General features: G+C 48.2%; 1 long non-coding RNA gene across 1 annotated transcript in view; it reads right to left on the bottom strand.

The window, feature by feature from the left end:
• Positions 1-2180, bottom strand: part of LOC138493141 (uncharacterized) — a 108812-nt gene extending 106632 nt beyond the window's left edge. The window contains exon 1 of the long non-coding RNA XR_011276277.1: positions 1928-2180. This is a non-coding gene — a long non-coding RNA (uncharacterized lncRNA). The remainder of the gene's footprint in view (positions 1-1927) is intronic.
• Positions 2181-17789: the final 15609 nt, after the last annotated feature.

Below are 17789 nucleotides of genomic sequence, written 5' to 3'. Positions count from 1 at the left end.
CTGAAATACATGTCAAGGCGACTCACCCATCTCCTCCACCGGGGGCCCATGCTCGAAGGTGGCCCCGATGCATCAAACTCCGGAATGGGCTGCAGAGCAGCGTGGGCCGCAGGTGCTCTCGCCTGAGCCATGATGGGGATTCCAGGTTGGGCAGCTGGCAACACTGCGGGAGGTCCTTGCAGGGGCAACTGTGGAGCCGGTACCGGCTGTTGCATTGGAATTAATGGAGGCTGCTGAGAAATCAGCGCAGCCCCTGCCCCGTCATCCGAGTCTTCAGAGTCAAGCATAGGTCTGAGCGCACAGGCACCCCCACTAGATGTACTGGAGGCCGCAACTCAGCCACCCTTCACCACCCACAGTGGGAGTGCATTTAACAGTCAAATCCGATACCAGGTACACACCACGAGCCTGACAGCTCACCTGGGACGGGTACCAGCTCCAAGGACCAAGAACACAGCATGCAGGCGTGAATAGCTCTCAATCACAGCCTTCTCCGATGATGAAGAGGATGAAGAAGATACCACAGCGACTTGATGATGAAGGGGATGAAGAAAAACTGCTGTCTCCATCCGCTGGCATCCACCAATGTATAGGTGTCCCAAAAATTAAGCCATGAGCATGGAGTAGGCTAAGCAGGTCCAGCCATATTAACCCTTCTCCTGGCTTTCACACGACGTAGTTGCACCAAAACTACATAAAAATCCACAATCCAAACATGGGTGTGCAGATCAAGCTGCCTGCAAGCAGAATTGCCAAAAATTAGGCCCGGATTCACTTCCCCCTCCAAACCGGAGCTCGGAGAACATCCGCGGCCTGTCAGACAAAATGGCCGTCGGCCGCGTGTACGAGCCGCAGCCACGGCGTAAGACGGAGCATCCAGGCGCTCCGTGTATGCAGAAAAATTCGAAAGCCTGCACCGCCGGGCCCGGGCATCCGCACTCGCTCGTCGCCACTGTTGGGGGGCGGTCCTGAGCCCCCCCGCTGCATTCCCGTAAGCCCCCCCCACCTGAAAGGACACACACAGCCTTTCGGTTCGGGCTTCCCGGTCGCTCTGCTCGCAGCCGGGAACGCCCCTTTATTTATACCTTCGGCGGCGGCGTGCTACGTCACGCCGCCGCGTAAGCCCGTCACTACAGGCAGCGCCACAGGGATCATCTTTTTCGCCAGTAATTTGAGCGCCGGATTCGAGCTCTTGTGCTTTTCCATCTTTTGAGATTTCACCATCAGTCTCAGTACTTTGTTGTTTTCCGATTCTGGCGTTTATGGCAATTAGATCTTTCAAAACGTTGTGTACAGCGGCAATCGAGCTACGACTGTTCGTGCTTACAGTGTTACTAACAGTGCTTTCCTGTGGAGTTGTGGGAGTTGCCCAGTTTGCAAGGTGTCCTTCGGCTAATTCTACATCAGCATGTTGCTTACTTGTGTGATGTCTGTGATGCTCATTTGAACTGGGGAACACTTTTTCTTTGGGTAGCTCTTTGCTGCCCATTTCTCCCTCCTCAGTAAGCATTTTTCTTTGTATTAGGGCTCCACTGTCACATTTATAATCATATTGTGTAAGTTTCCTTACATCTGTGTCACTCATAATCACTTTTTGTGGCTCCTTTGAGTGCTGTGTGACTCGTGACGCTAATGACAGTGACAGAACTATCGAGTGATCAGAATTCTCTTTTGAGGCAGGTGTAGATACATTCACGTTCATGGTAACAGTTGGACAACATAATCTAGGCACGATTAACTCATCAGTTGAAATGGCGGCCGTACATGAAGTGACACAACCTTCATAGACTTGGCTGCATTCTAGAGTGTCCTGTGAATTCTCCAGTGCTAGAAACACGGGACTACTGACAGAACAATCCAGAAAAATGTCATTCATTATTGAAGCGACTGAAGCGCAAGTCTTTTTGCGGGATGCTACGTTACTTACTGTGGAGGCCGCGCTGCATCCTGACACCTCTCCAGTTCTTGCAGCCAAGAAGCGTTGTTGTTTCCGGGTGAGTAGATGAAAGCCGCCCCTTTCTCCATCGAAGGCTGCACAGACCAGATCAACACTGTGTACTGCAACCATACTGCTGGAGGACCCAGACGAGTCGGTCGCGCAGCTGGGTGTGCGAAACTTCTTTGATTTAACACAGCTTGCCAATGTACCTAAGTGAAGCCGTGTATCACACACCAGCGCACCCCAAGCAACACAAACAACACTCCTGCGCATTCCGCGACGCTCTGCGATGGGGGCAGGGTTTTTGAAGTGTAAAACGACTTCCTCCTTGTAATGAGATGGATGGGCACAAAATCTTCGTTTAGCAGGCAATTCAGGCAATTCTATTCACAGCAGGTAGAATCCCCAACACAAACAACACTCATGCGCACTGCGCTCCCAGCCCTCTTATTCCTGGAATTCTACAGTGGAAAGTACTCTTAGGACAATCTGGAGATGTATTGGGTGTTCTACTTACATATTTCAAAAGGTGGCTTCTCATTTAAGCAAAGTAACTGTGAACCTCTAAGCCTGGAGTTGCAGCATCAGCAAAGTCCTTTCAGCTGCCTGACTGGAAACCAGTTTCCAATATATGGCCAGCTCAACCAGTACAATTCTCACTTTACTTGGTAGAGTACCCATGATTGATTGGAAGCATCCCCGAATAACAGCCACCTTGGTGCTCATTTTGACTCTAAGGGCCCACAATAAGGTGTAGGTAAATGTTGTATTCCTGAAAAACAATATAGTTAGCAAATCTCTCTGATATTGGGCAATGGTATAGCGGATTCCGATGCACATTTTATGTGGCAAAATTGAAGTTTGATTATTAATTGTGAGATTGCCATCTTCCTTGTACTTCACTGCAGGCTCCTTGATGTTAATGCAGACGTTGAAATAAAAAGGCCCAACAGTGAAACATATCCCCCCTCCTGCTGCAATTATTCTGTGAAGTGATGATGTAGTGATGGAGGAACCAAAAAGGCCATGGCTGGAGGTTTTTAATTCATCATAACCACTGGCACACCTGTGGGCAACCCTCCAGAACATTGTTTTTAGCCTGCCACGCCATTACAGAAGGGGAAATGCCATATGCAAATCAGGCTTGGACCCACCCCAAAAATGGGCAGTCCACTGATGCCAGAGGTTAAGATTAATTCTAAACCTTCCAGCCGTCATCTTTTGTTTTGCTGCAGTCACCCCGAGTGGGACGGGTATGCCCAGACGTACGTCCTGTGCCTGCTGCGCCTAGAGACCCAACCTACTCCTCACTGAAAACACTAAATGATGCAGAAACATGTCTGGGGATGCATGTGCTCTCGTGCAGAAGGGTTATGGCCTAGTAGTTCTGGCTGGACTGCCCCTTTTGGTGTGGGACCTAGTCTGATTTGCATATGGTCTTTCCCGTTTCTGTAATCGCTTGGCAGGTGAAGAATGATGGTCTGTAGTGTTCCCCAGAGCGATGCTAGAGTTTAAGATGAATTCTAAACTTTCCAGCCCTCATCTTTTGTTTTGCTGTAGTCACCCTGAGTTGGACGGGTATGCACGGAGCCATGGATCCTGTGCCTGCTGGGCCTAGAGACCCAAGCTACTCCTCACTAATGATGCTCAATGAGGCCAAAACATGTCTGGAATGCTTCTGATCTTGTGCAGAAGGGTTGTGACCTAGCAATTACGGCTGAACTGCTTGTTTTGTGGCAGGACCAAGCCTGATTTGCATATTGTGTTTCCCCTTTCTGTAATGCCTTGGCAGGTGAAGAACAATGGTCTCAGGGGTCAAGTCCTAATATTTCAAGTGGGGGGACTCATCAACAAATGCAATGGGATGTGAAGACCCTATAAATAAGCATATCCAGGTGAAATATGCAACCAAATTGTGAAGGACGAATGGCATTTGCCTTTTATGAAATCAACAAACACACAAAACCGAGAGAGGATATTTTCTTCAAAAAGTGTTTTTGAAAACGTTAAAAGGTGCGCATGTTTTAAACTCCAAGAACCAATACAAATGTTTTCCCTGGGTCTTGCAGTACCGAAATGGGACATTTCACCTTTAGTTTGTTATTTTTCTTCAGGTTATATAGTGCAGTGAAGTGTCCGGCCTGCAAATCGGTCGACTGTGGTTTGATCCCTGAGGTTGGCTTTAATTCATAAATTCAAAGAGGACATTCAGTGTTTCTCATTATAGCTGGGGGGGACTGAGTCCACCCTCTGAATAAAGTAAGTGGACTCTGTCCCCCCGCGTGTACCCTCGATTTGAGCACTGAAAGGTCTGGAGGGTTTCCCAGAGAGATGCCTGAGGTTAAGATTATTTCTAAACCTACCAGCCAACCATCTTTGTTTTGCTGTAGTCACCCGGAGTGGGACGGGTATAGCCAGACGTGGGTCCTGTGGCTGCTGGTCCTAGAAACCCAAGCTGCTTCTCACAGATGACACTTAATGAGTCTAAAATATGTCTGTGGATGCTTGTGGTCTCGTGCAGAAGGGATGTGACCAAGCAGTTCGGGCCAGACTGCCCCTTTTGGGTGGGACCAAGCCTGATTTGCATGCATATGGATTTCCCCTTTCTGTAATGACTTGGCAGGTGAAGAATGATTGTCTGGAGGTTGCCCAGAGCAATGCCATAGGTTAAGATTAATTCTAAACTTTCCAGCCATCACCTCTTTTGTTTTGCTTAAGTCGTCCCGAGTGGGACAGGTGTGCTCAGACATGGGTCCCATGCCTGCTGGGCCTAGAGACCAGAGCTACTCATGACTGATAATGCTCAATGAAGCCAAAACATGTCTGTGGATGCTTGTGGTCTTGTGCAGATGAGTTGTGACCTAGCAGTTCAAGCTTGACTGCTTCTTCTGGGATGGGTCCAAGCCTGATGTGCATATCGTTTTTCCCCTTTCTGTAATGGCTTGGCAAGTGAAGAACGATATTCTGGAGAACTGTTCAGAGCAATGCCAGAGATTAAGATTAATTCTAAACCTTTCAGCCATCACCTCTTTTGTTTTGCTGTGGGTGATGCAAGCAACACCACCAACGGAAGATGCCTTCGAGCACAAAGCTCACTCTTTTTCCCAATGTCTACCCCCTCACTAATCACTCACTGCTAACATCTTTTAACCTTACACCACATTCAATGCCCATCATATGACCGACACGGTCCAGCACACTAAATTTAGACGCAGACCCTGTCCTGCTCCTATCAACAACCCTGGCTCTGCCCCAGTGCATCCACCACTGCTCTAGTACATTTGTCAAAATACACCTTTTGAGCAAAAGCGCTATTGGAGGTAGGATATCAAATATTGTAACTTCTGCTCGATTAGAAGGTGCAAAATCACCTGGAAATTCAGCCAATTTTTAGCTAAGTCCTAGAGGTGGAGGTAAAATTGTAAAACGTCGCCTGAAAGTTTTCAGAATGTTTTTGTATGCACCAGGGAAAGGCCGGCACTTTAAATACAGGAAAAGACATTTTTCAGAGGGACATTCAGAGGTCTGAAAAAGTGAACATCTCGGACCACTTTGCCAATCTATTTAAGAGCCAGAAAAGGCCATGTGTCATTGTATGCATTTAAAGTAATAACCACTACTTCACACAATCCATTTGCTGCCACAGAATGAGAGTAGAAATGTTTTAAAACTATTCGAAGTGGATTTTCTGAAACACTGCAAGTAGTATGCATGGGGTGACAATGTGATCTCACGCCTGCGGCATGCACACGGTGGAGGCTCTCAACGGCGCCTGGCATCCCTCCATTGATTCCAATGGATTGTACCTGTTTTTTCCAGGCACGGTAACAATGGACACAATTAGCTAGAATCATTCTGAAACACAGAGATAGGATTGAGGATCCCAGTGCGCATGACTCTGAGAAATCCATGGCACAGGAATGAGGCAGAGGAACAGGGAAACATCCATTGTACATGCAGTGCAGAGATCTGCAATGGTGGCTGCCATGGCAAATGAAGCAGCGGCTATTGCTCCACTGATTCTATTGGATTGCCTCTTGTATTTCCGCAGTGCACGAGAATATCCTTACAGTGACTTTGTACACAGTCTGGGACTGGCACGCGGCAGCTCCGATGCTGGTATTATGACACAGGTGTAATCTAATGCGTTATTTGTATGGCGCCTTTCACCATTGGTATGATCACAACGCACTGTAGGCTAAACGCCCTCGGAGGGACCGATGTGCAGGTATGGGAAATTCGAGGAAGTGCTAGTATGCGCGTGTGCATATTGGCCAATACGAAAGTCTTGCGCACAACTGGCATGATAATGAGGTGGATGAAGAGAATAAGTGCTATTGTCACTGTGATGATTGTCAGAGTCGAGATTAAATTTGTGTGCACATTTATTGTGTAGGATATGTCATTTTGTATTTTTCTTGTTTACAATGTATGCACTTTAAGAGTCTTTTTGCATAGATTCATTAGATCACTGCAATTATGCCTATTTAGTGTCTATATATTTCATGCACTTTCATTGACCTAATGCATTGAGTGGTCTTTTGCTTTATTTGCACATTCAGGCATTGATTCATGGATTAATTTGCACGGCAAATGGGAACTTTGTGCACCAAATTTCCTGCAAAATCCTGTTTGTCGATTCATGGAATGGACTGCGCTACACTTTGGTGTACTTTGCCCGACCTTCACGCAGGCTCGGCACGAGACACCAAGGGGAGTTTGGGTGTGGCTTGCGCAGGGGGCAGGGAAGGGGCGGAACTTGTAAAATGAGGAAGAACAAGGGAAAATGTGGACGTTACGAGGGACGGCCCACAGGCAGTCCATCGCACGCCCACTATTGCACGGAACTATACGTATTGAAGGATCTGACCACGCAACCTCTCTGCAGAGAAAATGGCCACGCAAAGCCCTCATTCGATCTGGTGGCAGGCGTACAGACACTTGCACATAGGAATCACTGTGCAGAGGTAAAATCGGGTGTCAGATTTAAGGGTGTGTGTACGCAGCCGGGGTTCCGAACCAACTTAGGGTTCGCAGTGTAGTGGGGTGCACAAATGGTTTATGGGGGTTCGCACGCAGATTTCCCACATAATACCCGAGTTACGATCAATCAGACTCATGTTGTCGGGGTGCCGGTAACAGTTAGAGGGAACCCTGGGTAGGGTCCCTGAGATGCAGGCCTGTTTGCGAGTGACCCAACGCACTGTTTTAAGAGTGTGTGTATGCATGCCCGGGGAGCACGCAAAGGTAGCTGTTTCTGGCTGGTTTCACTTTTGCGTGGGGGCGTTCCGGCCACAACTTGTGTAAACGGTTACTTTGAGCAAACATTTCCATGAATACACAGAGCGTGCAGAAAACCTTCTGTCCTCCTCGGTGCGGAGACTTTGCAGGATCTCTGCACACTTTTTTCCAAGAATCGGGCCCTGAATGTTAGCATCAAATTGTGTATATGTTTTGTATTTTTAGTATAGGTTTGTGTTAATATGTGATTCTGGTTTTATAGTTAATATGGATACGTGGCAATTATATAAATTGAATTTGATTGGCAGGTTTTCGAATTTCTAATTGATTAATAAAAATATATTCCAATTCTTTCCTGCGTGTAGCCATCATTGATTACTGTTCGAGCACTAGCAACAGACTTAGTTGATAAATATGCTTAAATTCTAGCTACAGTTTGTCGTGAGGCACCCCATTTTGCGCTTAAATATTTGTTCCTCCCAGATTACAGAAACTTTGCACCGGTGCAAGTGCAAAGTGTGCACGATATTAGCACTAGGACAAAGTTTGCCCTATTTTTAAAAACATTGGGACACATTAAAAAAACATTGCACCTCGACAAGTGCAGTTTGGCATATTAAAAGCACCAGGCCTAACATTGCCCTAGTGCTATAAAGATACTTTTTTGATGCATTTTTGCATCAGGGCCAAGTTTGCGCTAGTGCTAAAACGATTCTGTATTAGCACTATGGCAAACTTTGCCCCGGTGCAAAAATGTAGTGAAAATGCTTCTTTTTTGCACTGGGCGATTTTTGCCCTGGTACCTTTAATATGCCAAACTGCACTTTCCAAGGTGCAATGGTTTTTTTAATGTGTCCCAGTGTTTTTTTAAAAATCGGGCAAACTTTGCCCTAGTGTTAATACCGTGCAAATTTGCACTTGCCCCAGTGCAAAGTTTCTGTAATCTGGCCCCAGGTGTCTGCGACTCAAAAGGGGATGTACCCATCCACAGTTCTCAGAAAGTCATTTCCGGTGCAGGTCTGGGATTTTCAATGGTGGTTGCCATTGTTAGCGTTTTCCCTCCGCATCCAGCGCGTCTAGAAGTCAGAAATATATTAACAACCTGTCAATGACTAAGCTTCCCGAGCGGCGCGCATAGCCATGCAGAACATAGGCAACCATCCATCTGCCAGTCGTGCAATGAATGTTGCGTTTCACTCTGCTTCTCGTTCCATCTGTATTGCAGCAGAGAGGCCCGGGTTCAATCCCATGTTGACGGGCGGATTTCCAGGAAATAGACACTGATGGATGGCTCTGTTTCCAGAGGCCCCCTGGAGAGCGTGAGGAGCCGCTTCCAGGGCCTCCTGTCAGCTGATTTCCATTATTTCCTACGGGTGACATAATAATGAAATATGAAGGCAGGCTTGCTGAGTCAGTCCCAGTGTGTGGTTCCTCGCTGTAAAGAAGCTCTGTGTAGCTGGCATGCGGAACTTGCCCTCTCTGTCCGTCAGAGCAACATGTACATGTCTATTTCAGATGGAAAGCATTTAGAACCAGCGCACCTGCCATTAATACTTTTTTTTTCTTTGCTGGGCTTTGGGGACATTCTCCCTATGTTAAACTTGTTTTATTTCTATCTAATGTCAGAAGGTTTCTCATGTGATAACGTTGACATTCGCCCAGATAGGGTATTTTCATGAGTATGGTGGTAATGGTAAAACTGGGGGTATTTCGAAATACCACCTGTGTTTCACCACTCTACCTGATCATGGATTCGGAAAAATGTCTGATTTTGAGGATTACCTCCACTCACAATGACGGAATAATCCCGCGTGGTTTGAGAATGGGAAGTAACTAAATCCTGTACTTGTCCGGTGAATTAACATTACCATTGGTAGTAACAGTAATTCAACAGGGCAGCTTGAGCGCTGCTTGGACCGGCAAACTCATAATGCGGGCTATGGATGGCATTGCTGTTACACAGACACAACTTTTGGCGATCTCTTTTCTCATTCAACATTTTGCCGGGTGCTGACAGCTGAAACCATGCTTGTCCCTGCAGAGCCCCCACGTGCCCACCCTCTAGCGCCAGCATTCTTTTTTCAAAATGTCATCCCATGCGCATGCGCGGTTAAGAGTGAATGCGACAATTGGGCAGTTTATTATTATTCCCTTAACCCATGCTAAGGCAGTGGTGAATCGCATCGTTTGACATCGACATTCATAAAGTGATTATTTTGTTTTTATCCCTTTCATCAGGCTCGGGCTGGCCCATAGGGCAATGCCTGTACCAAAAACGCAAAACTCTAGTATGGGCCCGTTTTTTTGGTCGAAGTGGGCCACTTTTCTGGCCAATGTGGCCCAGTTTGATGAGTTATTTGACTTTGCGGCTAGTAGTTTTGATCATTGTTGCTGAATAAATATACTTTAAATTGCACAATTTACATCACAGTCATTCATAAAGCCCCCCCCCTTAAGTACTAATGAAACAGTCTGTCACAAGCGGAATGATTTGCCATTTGCAACTGTGGCCCACTTTTTCATTGGTGCCAGGGACAATTTTATGCCTGGTCCGACCCTGTCTTTCATCTATATATTTTCATGTCGACCTTATTTAATAGAGTGTTCTTCAAAATATTTGTTCACATGATATCATACCGACTCGATGTTACCGCCTGCATCTCGCTCCATCTGCTGTCACAGACTCTATGTTAGCACTTGCATCTCGCTCCCTCTGCTGTCACCGAGTCTATGTTAGCGCCTGCATCTTGCTCCCTCTGCTGTCACCGAGTCTATGTTAGCGCCTGCATCTTGCTCCCTCTATTGTCACCGGGTCTATGTTAGCACCTGCATCTCACTCCATCTACTGTCACTGAGTCTATGTTAGCGCCTGCATCTCGCTCCCTCTACTGTTACCGACTCTATGTTAGCACTTGCATCTCGCTCCCTCTGCTGTCACCGAGTCTATGTTAGCGCCTGCATCTCGCTCCCTCTGCTGTCACCGAGTCTATGTTAGCGCCTGCATCTTGCTCCCTCTATTGTCACCGGGTCTATGTTAGCGCCTGCATCTCACTCCATCTACTGTCACTGAGTCTCTGTTAGCGCCTGCATCTTGCTCCCTCTGCTGTCAATGACTCACTGTTAGTGCCTGTAGCTAGCTCCCTCTACTATAACCGAAGTCTATGGTAGCACTTGCATCTCGCTCCACCTACTGCCACTGAGTCTATGTTAGTGCCTGCATCTTGCTCCCTCTACTGTCACAGTGTCTATGTTAGCACTTGTACGTTGTTCCCTCTACTGTCAAAGAGTCTATGTTAGCGCCTGCATCTCGCTCCCTCTGCTGTCACCGAGTCTATGTTAGCGCCTGCATCTCGCTCCCTCTATTGTCACCAGGTCTATGTTAGCGCCTGCATCTCACTCCATCTACTGTCACTGAGTCTATGTTAGCGCCTGCATCTTGCTCCTTCTACTTTCAATGACTCATTGTTAGTGCCTGTAGCTAGCTCCCTCTACTATAACCGAAGTCTATGTTAGCACTTGCATCTCGCTCCATCTACTGCCACTGAGTCTATGTTAGTGCCTGCATCTCGCTCCCTCTACTGTCACTGAGTCTATGTTAGCGCCTGCATCTTCCTCCCTCTACTGTCACTGAGTCTATGTTAGCGCCTGCATCTTGCTCCCTCTACTGTCACTCAGTCTATGTTAGCGCCTGCATCTTGCTCCCTCTACTGTCAATGACTCATTGTTAGTGCCTGTAGCTAGCTCCCTCTACTATAACCGAAGTCTATGTTAGCACTTGCATCTCGCTCCATCTACTCACACTGAGTCTATGTTAGCGCCTGCATCTTGCTCCCTCTACTGTCACAGTGTCTATGTTAGCACTTGTACGTTGCTCCCTCTACTGTCACAGAGTCTATGTTAGCGCCTGTTTCTCGTTCCCTCTACTGTCACCGACTCTATGTAGCGCCTGCATCTCGCTCCTTCTACTGTCACCGAGTCTATGTTAGCGCCTGCATCTCGCTCCCTCTATTGTCACCAGGTCTATGTTAGCGCCTGCATCTCACTCCCTCTACTGTCACAGTGTCTATGTTAGCACTTGTACGTTGCTCCCTCTACTGTCACAGAGTCTATGTTAGCGCCTGCATCTCGCACCCTTTGCTGTCACCGAGTCTATGTTAGCACCTGCATCTCGCTCCCTCTATTGTCACCAGGTCTATGTTAGCGCCTGCATCTCACTCCATCTACTATCACTGAGTCTATGTTAGCGCCTGCATCTTGCTCCCTCTACTTTCAATAACTCATTGTTAGTGCCTGTAGCTAGTTCCCTCTACTATAACCGAAGTCTATGTTAGCACTTGCATCTCGCTCCATCGACTGCCACTGAGTCTATGTTAGTGCCTGCATCTCGCTCCCTCTAGTGTCACTGAGTCTATTTTAGCGCCTGCATCTTGCTCCCTCTACTGTCACTGAGTCTATGTTAGCGCCTGCATCTTGCTCCCTCTACTGTCAATGACTCATTGTTAGTGCATGTAGCTAGCTCCCTCTACTATAACCGAAGTCTATGTTAGCACTTGCATCTCGCTCCATCTACTGTCACTGAGTCTATGTTAGCGCCTGCATCTTGCTCCCTCTACTGTCAATGACTCATTGTTAGTGCCTGTAGCTAGCTCACTCTACTATAACCGAAGTCTATGTTAGCACTTGCATCTCGCTCCATCTACTGCCACTGAGTATATGTTAGTGCCTGCATCTTGCTCCCTCTACTGTCACAGTGTCTATGTTAGCACTTGTACGTTGCTCCCTCTACTGTCAAAGAGTCTATGTTAGCACCTGCATCTCGCTCCCTCTGCTGTCACCGAGTCTATGTTAGCGCCTGCATCTCGCTCCCTCTATTGTCACCAGGTCTATGTTAGCGCCTGCATCTCACTCCATCTACTGTCACTGAGTCTATGTTAGCGCCTGCATCTTGCTCCATCTACTGCCACTGAGTCTATGTTAGTGCCTGCATCTTGCTCCCTCTACTGTCACTGAGTCTATGTTAGCGCCTGCATCTTGCTCCCTCTACTGTCACTGAGTCTATGTTAGTGCCTGCATCTTGCTCCCTCTACTGTCAATGACTCATTGTTAGTGCCTGTGGCTAGCTCCCTCTACTATAACCGAAGTCTATGTTAGCACTTGCATCTCGCTCCATCTACTGTCACTGAGTCTCTGTTAGCGCCTGCATCTTGCTCCCTCTACTGTCAATGACTCATTGTTAGTGCCTGTAGCTAGCTCCCTCTACTATAACCAAAGTCTATGTTAGCACTTGCATCTCGCTCCCTCTACTGCCACTGAGTCTATGTTAGTGCCTGCATCTTGCTCCCTCTACTGTCACAGTGTCTATGTTAGCACTTGTACGTTGCTCCCTCTACTGTCACAGAGTCTATGTTAACGCCTGTTTCTCATTCCCTCTACTGTCACCGACTCTATGTAGCACCTGCATCTCGCTCCTTCTACTGTCACCGAGTCTATGTTAGCGCCTGCATCTCGGTCCCTCTACTGTCACTGAGTCTTTGTTAGCGCCTGCATCTCGCTCCCTCTGCTGTCACCGACTCTATGTTAGCACTTGCATCTCGCTCCCCCTACTGTCACCGAGTCTATGTTAGTGCCTGCATCTTGCTCCCTCTGCTGTCACCGAGTCTATGTTAGTGCCTGCATCTCGCTCCCTCTATTGTCACCGGGTCTATGTTAGCGCCTGCATCTCACTCCAACTACTGTCACTGAGTATATGTTAGCGCCTGCATCCTACTCCCTCTACTGTCAATGACTCACTGTTAGTGTCTGTAGCTAGCTCCCTCTACTATAACCGAAGTCTATGTTAGCACTTGCATCTCGCTCCATCTACTGCCAGTGAGTCTATGTTACTGCCTGCATCTTGCTCCCTCTACTGTCACAGTGTCTATGTTAGCGCCTGCATCTGGCTCCCTCTACTGTCACCGAGTCTATGTTAGCGCCTGCATCTCGCTCCCTCTATTGTCACCGAGTCTATGTTAGTGCCTGCATCTCATTCCATCTACTGTCACATGGTCTATGTTAGCGCCTTCATCTCGCTCCCTCTACTGTCACCGACTCTATGTAGCGCCGGCATCTCGCTCCTTCTACTGTCACAGAGTCTATGTTAGCGCCTGCATCTCTCTCCCTCTACTGTAACCCAGTCTATGTTAGCGCCTGCATCTCGCTCCCTCTACTGTCACCGAGTCTATGTTAGCGCCTGCATCTCGCTCCCTCCACTGTCACCAAGTCTATGTTAGCACTTGCATATCGCTCCCTCTACTGTCACTGAGTCTATGTTAGCACTTGCATCTCACTCCCTCTACTGTCACTGAGTCTATGTTAGCACCTGCATCTCGCTCCCTCTACTGTCACCGAGTCTATGTTAGCGCCTGCATCTCGCTCCCTCTACTGTCACTGAGTCCATGTTAGCACCTGCATCTCGCTCCCTCTAATGTCACTGAGTCTATGTTAGCGCCTGCATCTTGCTCCCTCTACTGTCAATGACTCATTGTTAATGCCTGTAGCTAGCTCCCTCTACTATAACCATCTACTGTCACTGAGTCTATGTTAGCGCCTGCATCTTGCTCCCTCTACTTTCAATGACTCATTGTTAGTGCTTGTAGCTAGCTCCCTCTACTATAACCAAAGTCTATGTTAGCACTTGCATCTCGCTCCATCTACTGCCACTGAGTCTATGTTAGTGCCTGCATCTCGCTCCCTCTATTGTCACCGAGTCTATGTTAGTGCCTGCATCTCATTCCATCTACTGTCACATGGTCTATGTTAGCGCCTTCATCTCGCTCCCTCTACTGTCACCGACTCTATGTAGCGCCGGCATCTCGCTCCTTCTACTGTCACAGAGTCTATGTTAGCGCCTGCATCTCTCTCCCTCTACTGTAACCCAGTCTATGTTAGCGCCTGCATCTCGCTCCCTCTACTGTCACCGAGTCTATGTTAGCGCCTGCATCTCGCTCCCTCCACTGTCACCAAGTCTATGTTAGCACTTGCATATCGCTCCCTCTACTGTCACTGAGTCTATGTTAGCACTTGCATCTCACTCCCTCTACTGTCACTGAGTCTATGTTAGCACCTGCATCTCGCTCCCTCTACTGTCACCGAGTCTATGTTAGCGCCTGCATCTCGCTCCCTCTACTGTCACTGAGTCCATGTTAGCACCTGCATCTCGCTCCCTCTAATGTCACTGAGTCTATGTTAGCGCCTGCATCTTGCTCCCTCTACTGTCAATGACTCATTGTTAATGCCTGTAGCTAGCTCCCTCTACTATAACCATCTACTGTCACTGAGTCTATGTTAGCGCCTGCATCTTGCTCCCTCTACTTTCAATGACTCATTGTTAGTGCTTGTAGCTAGCTCCCTCTACTATAACCAAAGTCTATGTTAGCACTTGCATCTCGCTCCATCTACTGCCACTGAGTCTATGTTAGTGCCTGCATCTTGCTCCCTCTACTGTCACTGAGTCTATGTTAGTGCCTGCATCTCGCTCCCTCTGCTGTCACCGAGTCTATGTTAGTGCCTGCATCTCGCTCCCTCTATTGTCACCGGGTCTATGTTAGCGCCTGCATCTCACTCCAACTACTGTCACTGAGTATATGTTAGCGCCTGCATCTTGCTCCCTCTACTGTCAATGACTCACTGTTAGTGTCTGTAGCTAGCTCCCTCTACTATAACCGAAGTCTATGTTAGCACTTGCATCTCGCTCCATCTACTGCCAGTGAGTCTATGTTACTGCCTGCATCTTGCTCCCTCTACTGTCACAGTGTCTATGTTAGCGCCTGCATCTGGCTCCCTCTACTGTCACTGAGTCTATGTTAGCGCCTGCATCTCGCTCCCTCTATTGTCACCGAGTCTATGTTAGTGCCTGCATCTCATTCCATCTACTGTCACAGGGTCTATGTTAGCGCCTTCATCTCGCTCCCTCTACTGTCACCGACTCTATGTAGCGCCGGCATCTCGCTCCTTCTACTGTCACAGAGTCTATGTTAGCGTCTGCATCTCTCTCCCTCTACTGTAACCCAGTCTATGTTAGCGCCTGCATCTCGCTCCCTCTACTGTCACCGAGTCTATGTTAGCGCCTGCATCTCGCTCCCTCCACTGTCACCAAGTCTATGTTAGCACTTGCATATCGCTCCCTCGACTGTCACTGAGTCTACGTTAGCCCCTGCATCTCGCTCCCTCTACTGTCACTGGCTCTATGTTAGCGCCTTCATCTCGCTCTCTCTACAGTCACTAAGTCTATGTTAGCGGCTGCATCTCACTCCCTCTACTGTCACTGAGTCTATGTTAGCACCTGCATCTCGCTCCCTCTACTGTCACCGAGTCTATGTTAGCGCCTGCATCTCGCTCCCTCTACTGTCACTGAGTCCATGTTAGCACCTGCATCTCGCTCCCTCTAATGTCACTGAGTCTATGTTAGCACTTGCATCTCGCTCCATCTACTGCCACTGAGTCTATGTTAGTGCCTGCATCTTGCTCCCTCTACTGTCACAGTGTCTATGTTAGCACTTGTACGTTGCTCCCTCTACTGTCACAGAGTCTATGTTAGCGCCTGTTTCTCATTCCCTCTACTGTCACCGACTCTATGTAGCGCCTGCATCTCGCTCCTTCTACTGTCACCGAGTCTATGTTAGCGCCTGCATCTCGCTCCCTCTACTGTCACTGAGTCTATGTTAGCGCCTGCATCTCGCTCCCTCTGCTGTCACCGACTCTATGTTAGCACTTGCATCTCGCTCCCCCTACTGTCACCGAGTCTATGTTAGTGCCTGCATCTCGCTCCCTCTGCTGTCACCGAGTCTATGTTAGCGCCTGCATCTTGCTCCCTCTATTGTCACCGGGTCTATGTTAGCGCCTGCATCTCACTCCAACTACTGTCACTGAGTCTATGTTAGCGCCTGCATCTTGCTCCCTCTAATGTCAATGGCTCACTGTTAGTGCCTGTAGCTAGCTCCCTCTACTATAACCGAAGTCTATGTTAGCACTTGCATCTCGCTCCATCTACTGCCACTGAGTCTATGTTACTGCCTATATCTTGCTCCCTCTACTGACACAGTGTCTATGTTAGCACTTGTACGTTGCTCCCTCTACTGTCACAGAGTCTATGTTAGCACCTATATCTCGCACCCTCTGCTGTCACCGAGTCTATGTTAGCGCCTGCATCTCGCTCCCTCTATTGTCACCAGGTCTATTTTAGTGCCTGCATCTCACTCCATCTACTGTCACTGAGTCTATGTTAGCGCCTGCATCTTGTTCCCTCTACTTTCAATGACTCATTGTTAGTGCCTATAGCTAGCTCCCTCTACTATAACCGAAGTCTATGTTAGCACTTGCATCTCGCTCCATCGACTGCCACTGGGTCTATGTTAGTGCCTGCATCTCGCTCCCTCTACTGTCACTGAGTCTATTTTAGCACCTGCATCTTGCTCCCTCTACTGTCACTGAGTCTATGTTAGCGCCTGCATCTTGCTCCCTCTACTGTCACTGAGTCTATGTTAGCGCCTGCATCTTGCTCCCTCTACTGTCAATGACTCATTGTTAGTGCCTGTAGCTAGCTCCCTCTACTATAACCGAAGTCTATGTTAGCACTTGCATCTTGCTCCATCTACTGCCACTGAGTCTATGTTAGTGCCTGCATCTTGCTCCGTCCACTGTCACAGTGTCTATGTTAGCACTTGTACGTTGCTCCCTCTACTGTCACAGAGTCTATGTTAGCGCCTGTTTCTCGTTCCCTCTACTGTCACCGACTCTATGTAGCGCCTGCATCTCGCTCCTTCTACTGTCACCAAGTCTATGTTAGCGCCTGCATCTCGCTCCCTCTGCTGTCACTGAGTCTATGTTAGCGCCTGCATCTCACTCCCTCTATTGTCACTGGGTCTATGTTAGTGCCTGCATCTCACTCCATCTACTGTCACTGAGTCTACGTTAGCGCCTGCATCTTGCTCCCTCTACTGTCACTGAGTCTATGTTAGCGCCTGCATCTTGCTCCCTCTACTGTCAATGACTCATTGTTAGTGCCTCTAGCTAGCTCTCTCTACTATAACCGAAGTCTATGTTAGCACTTGCATCTTGCTCCATCTACTGTCAATGAGTCTATGTTAGTGCCTGCATCTTGCTCCCTCTACTGTCACAGTGTCTATGTTAGCACTTGCACGTTGCTCCCTCTACTGTCACAGAGTCTGTTAGCGCCTGCATCTCGCTTCCTCTACTGTCACCGACTCTATGTAGCGCCTGCATCTCGCTCCTTCTACTGTCACAGAGTCTATGTTAGCGCCTGCATCTCTCTCCCTCTACTGTAACCCAATCTATGTTAGCGCCTGCATCTCGCTCCCTCTACTGTCACCGAGTCTATGTTAGCGCCTGCAATCCGCTCCCTCTATTGTCACCGGGTCTATGTTAGTGCCTGCATCTCACTCCATCTACTGTCACAGGGTCTATGTTAGCGCCTTCATCTCGCTCCCTCTACTGTCACCGACTCCATGTAGCACCGGCATCTCGCTCCTTCTACTGTCACTGAGTCTATGTTAGCGCCTACATCTCTCTCCCTCTACTGTAACCCAGTCTATGTTAGCGCCTGCATCTCGCT

Source organism: Ambystoma mexicanum, chromosome 10 (assembly GCF_040938575.1).
Source record: "Ambystoma mexicanum isolate Mex_15411 chromosome 10, UKY_AmexF1_1, whole genome shotgun sequence".
Classification (NCBI taxonomy): domain Eukaryota; kingdom Metazoa; phylum Chordata; class Amphibia; order Caudata; family Ambystomatidae; genus Ambystoma; species Ambystoma mexicanum.
Note: the sequence above shows the minus strand (reverse complement) of the source record. Positions and strands in the feature narration are given on the sequence as shown.